The sequence below is a fragment of the Abrus precatorius genome, unplaced genomic scaffold (genome assembly GCF_003935025.1).
Source record: "Abrus precatorius isolate BTA unplaced genomic scaffold, Abrus_2018 Scaffold8, whole genome shotgun sequence".
NCBI classification, from domain to species: domain Eukaryota; kingdom Viridiplantae; phylum Streptophyta; class Magnoliopsida; order Fabales; family Fabaceae; genus Abrus; species Abrus precatorius.
In genome coordinates, this window is record NW_020874428.1 from 14745807 (window position 1) to 14754767 (window position 8961).

Below are 8961 nucleotides of genomic sequence, written 5' to 3' on the forward strand. Positions count from 1 at the left end.
CCATTTCTGCAATAGAAGCATGCAGGCTTTGCTTCATAAGTATGGGGTTGTGCATCGAGTGTCTACAGCTTATCATCCCCAAACTAATGGGCAGGCCGAGGTTTTTAACAGGAAATCAAGCAAATTTTGCAGAAGATAGTACACCCCAATAGAAAAGATTGGAGCAAATTTTTGGAGGATGCTCTTTGGGCTCATAGGATAGCTTACCGAACTCTGATTGGGATGTCTCCTTACAGGATTGTGTTTGGTAAAGCATGTCATCTGCCTGTTGAGATTGAGCATAGAGCATATTGGGTGGTAAGACATTGTAACTGGAGTTTGAACAAGCAGGTATGGAAAGGAAGCTTCAATTACAACAGCTTGAGGAGCTTCGTTTGGAAGCCTATGAGAACTCAAAAATATACAAGGAAAAAGTCAAACGCTTTCATGATAGACATATTTTAAGAAAGGAGTTCAAAGTGGGCCAACAAGTGCTTTTGCTTAATTCCCGCCTAAAACTTATAGCCGGTAAACTTAGATCTAGATGGGATGGTCCTTTTGTTGTTACTAATGTGTTTTCCCATGGTGCAGTTGAAATTAAGAATGAAGTCATCGGTAGCATTTTCAAGGTCAATGGACATCAACTCAAGGAATTTCATCAAAGTCCAAAGTTGGAGGAGGAAATTGTAGAAAGCATGTCCTTGGAAGCACCAACTCTTGAACCTTGAGGGAGTTCTTTCCCCATTCTGTATTCTTTGAAATTGTCTTTGTTGTTTGGCTGCATTGAGGACAATGTAACTTTTATGTGTGGGGGGAGTTGCATGAAAACTTGTGTTGCTGTTTTCATTTTCTGTAGTTTTCGTTTGCTGTTTTCATTTTCTGCAGTTTTTGTTTTCTGTTTTTTGTTTTCTACAGTTTTCTATTTTCCATTTTTTTCGTTTTTTGCTGTTTTTCAAATTCTGTAGTTTGTGCTTCTATTTTTCTGTTTTGATGATGTTTTGTTGGAGTTTTCATCCTTTCTTTTTAATTTCTAGATGTAGGAATTGTGAAAGTTGTTACACCATTTTTAGTTGATAGGTTGCAATACTTGATATGAGTCATTTTTACATTTTTAGTTGAGCAAGTTGCTTGAAAATTTTGAGTTTGATTCATTAATGATAGAATATAAACCTTGTGAGAATTTTGAGCATATTTTACTTCTTTCTTGTGTGATTTCTCTCATGTTGCTAGATTACCTTTGGTTTTTCCTTGTATCTTTTTGAAGCTTCTTGTCACATGCATTATTGATATGATTTAGGCCTTTCTTCAAATTGTAGCTACTTTGCCAAATTGACTTACCTTACATTGATTCCTCTTGTTTACCCCCTTTGAGCCTTTATAACCCTTCCTTGATTTTAGCTCATTATAAGCCATATAGTGAAAAACCATGATGTTCCATAACCTTAGGGATTATAGGGGCTTTGGAATTGTTTTGGGAATGAGTCTTTAATAAGTGTGGGGGTGCCTCTAGGAAATACTTCTATATTGTGGATATTGAGTTGTTTGGTATTTATAAAAAAAAAAAAAGAAGAAAGAAAGAAAGAAAGAAAAGCAAGCAAAAGAAAAAAAAAGTATATATATAAAAATAAAAATAAATGTGAAAAACCATTGGGGTTAGGAGATTTTTCTAGGGGTAATCTTTTTGCTTATTTAAACTTATTCCCCATTGCTCCTCTTTTCTCTTTGGTTGTTTCAGCCTAAATGTCTTTTCCATCTAACCTTTACCTTGGCCACATTACAAGCTAAATAAAAGTCCTTTTGATCTTTAATAGCATGTGTTTCAAGTTGTGGAAATTAGAAGCTTGTCAAAGCTTGATTGTGCTAGTTTTCATGTTGTGTTGAGCGTAAATACTAGCCGAAAATATTTGAGAGTTGAGAGCTATACACTATCTGTGAAGTTCTATCAGTTTTTAATCTTTCTTTATTTTAACTTGCCTTCTTGCTTACTTTTAATGTCATTTGTGTCTCATTGATTGTTTGTTGCCTTGATTCTAGAAATGTTTGTTCTCTTTCATTATTCTTTGCATTGGAAATTCATTAGAAAGTTTTGCCTCGGAGTGCAAAGGATTAAGTGTGGGGGTATTTGATAGTCATATTTTGGTACATCTTTCTCTCCTTGTTTTTGGTTTAATTGTGCTTCATTAGTGCATTATTTTGATGTGTTAGTTTAGATTTGTGTTAGTAAGTAATTTAGGATTTAAATATAAATCTTTCTTAATTCCCGCCATAATTTCTTATTTTGACACAGTTTCTTGCAAAGACCATATCTGGAGCTACACTACTTGGAATTGGACAAAATTGGTGTCCCTGGAAAGATAAGACAAGGATCTACAACTTCTCTGTTGGGAGAAAAGCCCAGTTCGAGCATCTTCAAGTCCAACATTTCGTCACAATGTTGCGGCCCTGCACTAAAATTTTCAGAATCTGATTGTATTGTTGATTTTACATAGTTAGGGAGTTGGGTCTTAATTAAGCCCAATTATTATGTCTTTTACTTAGTTAGGTGTTTAGGAAACTCATTAGGGAGTTGGGCCTTAATTAAGCCCAATTATTTTATCTTTAAATAGAGGTTATGACTCTATGTACGAATCCTTGTTTTTCTTTTCCCGCAATTTTTTTAGAATTACAAGTCTTTATTTTAAATTCTTTGCTTTATTTTTGTCTCTCTACCTTCCATCTTTTCATATTTTTTGGTTTTGGCTGAAGCAAACATGATCATGAAGCAAGGCTAATCCATCAATCGGTTCAAGGTTTCAAGAACAACATTGCGTTTGAGTTTCGGGTTAGGTTCTATCGAATTCGCACTTTTCCTCCTCTTTTCTGATTAGGATAATTACGTTTTTCATGATATTGATTTTTCGTTTGCATTCTAAATAGAGAATGAGAATTTCAGATTTGAAATAAATGAATTCACCTAATTCAATAAATCAATTTTTCTGAATTTCATTAGAGCATTGGGTTTGCGATTGTAGTTCTTGTTTTGATGAAATTCATAATCTAGATTTAGATTTTGGGTTATTAATGTTGTATTGAATTAGTGTTGATTGGAAATTCGTTGGAATTATATTCGTGTAACAATGAGAATTGTGTTGTAGTGATTGAGATCTTGATTTGGTTGAATTTCATATTTCGTTTTGCTATAATTATTCCTTGTTCTTTTCTTTTCTGTTGTTTACATTTTAATTAAAAACAATCCTTCTCTAAGCTAATATGAAATCACATGATGGAACCAGAAACTGAATGTATCTTATGACCTTGTCAGATGACCTAGGTTTACTCCTTGTATTGCAAAATTTTTAAGAAAATCTATTTTGTTTGATACGATTGCGACGTGGTTATCAGAGCTGTGAACATATTTTTCAATTTTGCTCATATAAAACTTTGCTAAATTACATGAATTCAGATGGCATGTTTTTGTTAATTAAGTGGTTAAAATAGTGTAATGATCATGTTGATCAATGAAAAACTATTTGTGGATTCACTTTTTACTTCCACTGCTCCATAGGGAGAAATGGTGGTCACAATGAAAGGTCTGATCCATCTAGATATGAGTTTTCCAAGCATGAGCTGCAAATGGGAATTGAACAGCAAAACCTTTTGACCTATGAAAAGCTCCTTCCTTGCTATCCTTCCATCATGAAAGGTCTTTGTTTTCTCCTTATAAATTCTGGAGTTTTCATATGCTTCAAGGCGAAGTTCTTCTAATTCTTACAAGTGCAATTTCCTTTGTTCCCCAGCTTTGTCTAGGTCCATATTGCAGGCTCACACTGCCCAATAAGCACGGTGTTCTACTTCCACTGGCAGGTGGCAAGCTTTTCCATAGACAATTCTGTAAGGTGACATTTCCAAAGGAGCCTTGTATGCTATTCTATGAGCCCAAAGAGCATCATTAAGATGCTTGCTCCAGTCTTTCCTATTTGGCTGAACAATCCTTTCCAAAATCTTCTTAATTTTTCTGTTGGAGAGCTCAGGCTGCCCATTGGTTTGGGGATGATAAGGTGTGGATACTTTGTGCACTACTCTATACTTTCTCAGTAAAGTCTCAATGGTTCTATTGCAGAAGTGGGTACCCTGGTCACTAATCAAAGCTTGAGGTACTCCAAACCTACAAAACAAATGAGTACGCACAAAATTTGCAACCACTCTTGAATCATTATTTCTTGTGGACTTAGCCTTTACCCACTTAGAGACATAGTCCACAGCAAGCAAAGTATATAAAAAACCAAAGAAAGGAGGGAAAGGACCTATGAAGTCTATACCCCAAATGTTGAATACATCACAGTATAAAATGGATTGTTGAGGCATTTCATGCTTCAAGGTGATCACCCCTCCAGTTCTTTGGCATCTCTCACATGTAGAACACACTTGCTAAGAGTCCTTGAAGATTATAGGCCAATAAAAACCTACATCCAATACTTTCCTTGCAGTCCTTTGGGGCCCAAGGTGGCCTCCTACAGTGGATGCATGGCAGAAATGCAAAACTGATGCAGCTTCTTCCTCAGGAATGCACCTCCTAATCACTTGATCACTACAGAACTTCCACAAATAGGGGTCATCCCAGAGGTAATGCTTGGCATCATTCTTGATCTTTTCCCTTTTAATCCTTGGTGCATCTGTCGAAAAACTCATGCAACTAAAAAGTTTATAATGTCAATAAACCAAGGCAACTTTGAAGTACACAACTCTAATAGTTGCTCATCAGGGAAATCACCTTTTAGAGGAGTGAGTTCAGGGACTCCCTCTATCCTGCTCAAACGATCTGTCACCAAATTTTATGCTCCACTTCTATCCTTTATCTCCACATCAAATTCTTGAAGTAGAAGCATCCACCTTATCAGCCTTGGCTTCGAATCTGTCTTTCTCAAAAGGAACTTAAAAGCAGAATGATTATAAACACCACAACTTTTGACCCTAGCAAGTATGATCTAAATTTATGTAAAGTAAATACTATGGCCAATAGTTCCTTTTCAGTTGTGGTATAGTTACACTGTGCAAGATCCAAAGTCCTAGATGCATAATAAATGACATGTGGATCCTTACCAACCTGCTGTGCTAAGATAGCACCCACAGCAAAATTGGATGCATCACACATGAGCTAGAATGGAAGTGTCCAGTTTGGTGGCTGAATGATGAGAGTTGTGGTCAAGGCTGTCTTTAGGCAATCAAACGCCTCCTTGCACTTGGCTCCAAACTCAAAATCAATATCTTTCTGTAGTAACTTGGAAAGAGGAAGGGCTATCTTGGAAAAATCCTTGATAAAGCGCCTGTAGAAACCTACATGGCCAAGAAATGCACGCACCTCTCACACACAAGAGGGGTAAGAAAGCTGTGAAATGACATTAAGCTTAGCAGGATCTACCTTAATTCCCTTCTCAGATATTATATGTCCTAAGACTACCCCTTGCCTAACCATAAAATGGCATTTCTCAAAGTTCAGAACAAGGTTAGTCTCTATACATCTTTGTAAAACTCTATCCAAGTTTCCTAAGCATGCAGAAAATGATGACCCATATACAGTGAAGTCATCTATGAAGACTTCAATACAATGCTCAACCAAATCCGAAAATATGCCCAACATGCATCTTTGAAATGTATCGGGAGCATTGCAAAGCCCGAATGGCATTCTCCTATATGCAAATGTACCGAATGGGCATGGAAAAGTGGTCTTCTCCTGATCCTTAGGAGCTACGCATATTTGAAAATAACCACAAAATTCATTTAGGAAACAGTAGTGAGACTTACCTGCTAGGCGCTCCAGCATATGATCAATGAAAGGTAGAGGAAAGTGGTCTTTCTTGGTCGCCTGGTTGAGCCTCCTATAATCAGTGCAGACTCTCCAGCTGTTCTACACTCTAGTGAACAAGAGCTCATCTTTCTCAGTCTTCACCACTGTAATCCTTGACTTTTTGGGCACCACCTGCACTGGACTCATGCATGTACTATCTGATATCGGGTAGATGATGCCTGCCTGGATAAGCTTGGTGATCTCCTTCTTCACCACCTCCAAAATGATCGGATTTACCTTCCTCTGGAGCTGTCTTACTGGCTTGGATCCCTCTTCCAACAAAATCCGATGCATGTACAGGGAAGGGCTGATTCCAGGGATGTTAGCCAAGGTCCATCCAATAACCTTTCTATGCTTCCGAATCACATCGAGCAACTACTCCTCTTGGTCCTCATCAAGCTCAGTGGATATGATCACAGGGAGCTTCTCACCTGCTTCCAAGTAAGCGTATTTTAAATGCTCAGGCAGGGATTTAAGCTCCAAGGTGGGAGGCTGCTCAACTGAAGGAAGTGGTTTAGCACTCTTATTTGAAATGATCTCTACAACATTTAAATGATAAGGGTTAGATTCAACTATACTTGCTATACTCAATGAACCACATTCTATCCCTTTTGACTTTTCAATGTCATTAATGCCAGAAGTTCCAGAATTTAAATCCAGAAAATCAAAAATACAAGTATCATACAAAGATGAATTAGTACAATATTCACAAATTTTAGTATCTATGGTATGTACACAATCAGAAAAATCAAAGAAAGAGTCTCCTAAAAATTCAACAAAACTATCATCTATCAAGCTATCAAAAACATCAATATGGAAAACTGAATACTCCTCAAGTGAGTGCTTCATAGCATCCAGTATGTTGAACTGAACCACACTCTCTCCAAACTCCATAGTGAGAGTCCCATCATGCACATCAATGTTGGTCCTGGCTGTCTTCAAGAATGGCCTCCCCAAGATGATAGGTGCAGCTCCTTTTATTTGCTCTTCTTCTTGCATGTCCAAGATGTAGAAGTCAATAGGAAAGATCAAGTCATTCACTCTCACTAGAACATCCTCCACAAGGCCAGCTAGATTAGTGGTGCTCCTGTTTGCTAGCTGAATGATGACACCTGTGGGCTGCAATGGTCCAAGAGACAAAGATGTGAAGATAGATAAAGGCATAACATTAATAGATGCAGCTAAATCAAGCATGGCATTATCTATCCTATTGTTGCCTATAATGCAGGGAATAGTAAACATCCCTGGATCTTTGCATTTCTCAGGCATGGAAGTTTTCTACCTCTCAAAAAGGGCTGAGACATTCCTCCCCATGTTCACTCTTTCATTACCCTTTAGCCGCCTTCTATGAGTGCACAAGTCCTTAAGAAATTTAGCGTACTTTGCAATTTGATTAATAGCATCTAACAAGGGGATATTGACTTCAACCTTTCTGAAGGTATCCAAAATTTCTTTGTCAACCTCATCTTGCTTCTTGCTGGGCTTAGCCGTTCTTTGAAGGAAAGGAATAGGAATGGACCTCTTTTCTTTGTCTACCACTCTTGGTTGACATGGTGTGGGCATAGGTGCAGGCTGCTCTTAGCACTTAATCTCTCCACCTTCATCTTCTGCAGCTAGAGTGCAACTAGGATTCTTCTCCTTAGGCATCTATGGCTCTTACATCACCTTACCAGATCTCAAGGTAATGGTACTCACATTCTTTGGGTTTGTTACAGTTTGTGTAGGGAGATTGCCTGAACCTTGAGATTGAAGTTGATTCAGGGATGAAGCAAGTTGACCCATTTGATTCTCCAAGGTCCTTGATACTTGCTTTAGTTTGTTGCTGGAAGGCCTGACTCTGTTGCTGGAAATTGAGATTACTCATAGTGAGTTGCTTCACAAGGTCTTCCAAGGATGACTCACTCTTTTGAGGTGCAGGAGCCAATGAAAAGGATGCTTGATGGTTCTGCTGAGATGAAGATGATGGATGGTGATGTTGCTGGGTTGGATATGGCATGTTTTGTCCAGCTTGATGCGGTTGGAAATGGTTGGTGGTTGGTTGGCTAGAGCTTTGATGCTGTGCATTTCCTCCCCACCTTAAGTTAGGATGGTTCTTCCAACCGGGATTATATCTATTAGAAGATAAATCCCAGCTTTGTTGTTGCTGTGACTGCTGAAAAGGAAATTTATTAGCAAAAATATTAGCAGCATAAGCTTGAGGATTACCTTCCGAAGATTCAGTTTCTTGCATTATGGGGCAACTATCAGTGAAGTGATCCATAGATGAATAGATCCCACAAAGCATGGCTGGAATGGATGGAGGCAGAGGTGTATATGCAGCAGAATTCTTTTGGATGGATGCCAACTGTTTTACCATAGAAGCCAATTCATCTAGCTTATGCTTCAGCTTGTGTGAATCTAAAGTTTGAATTTCATTGACACTCCTGGACATGATGAAATTTTGCCTTGTAGCAAACTGTTGAGAGTTAGCTGCTATATTCTCAATAAGGTTTCTAGCGGCTGCAGGAGTCTTATAAACTAGGGCTCCCTCGCTAGCTGCGTCGATCATGCTCCTATCCATTGGGTGTAACCCCTCATAGAAGTATTGGATTAGCAACTAGTCACTTATCTGATGATGGGGGCAGCTAGCACATAGTCTCTTGAAACGCTCCCAATATTCATACAAAATTTTCCTCTCCAGCTGCCTAATACCACATATTTCCTTTCTTATTGAGGTAGCCCTTGAGGCAGGGAAAAAATTTTCCAGGAACAATCTTTTGAGGGTGTCCCAACTTGTAATAGAGCCAGGTGGAAGATAATACAGCCAATTTTTAGCCAAATCCTTAAAAGAGAACGAAAAAGCCTTCAATTTCACATGCTCTTCAGGCACACCTTGTGGTCTCATTGTAGAGCAAACAATATGAAATTCCTTGAGGTGTTTATGTGGATCTTCACCTGCAAGACCATGAAATTTAGGAAAAAGATGGATTAGGCCAGTTTTAAGAACAAAAAGGGCATCCACATCCGGGTATTGGATACACAAAGTCTGGTAAGTGAAGTCTGGTGCAGCAAGCTCCTTAAGTGTCAGGTCATTTTCTGCCATTTCTAAAGGTTCGGAATTTAAAGAATGCAGAGAAGAATATATGGAAGATGGAGTGATAGCCATATTTTAGTACATC

At 38.2% G+C, this 8961-nt stretch overlaps 1 non-coding gene across 1 annotated transcript; it reads left to right on the plus strand.

Moving 5' to 3' along the window:
- Window positions 1–8409: 8409 nt before the first annotated feature.
- LOC113848653 lies at window positions 8410–8514 on the plus strand. Its single transcript, XR_003501917.1, has one exon. It is a non-coding gene; the product is annotated as a small nucleolar RNA R71 (small nucleolar RNA).
- The last annotated feature ends 447 nt before the right edge of the window (window positions 8515–8961 follow it).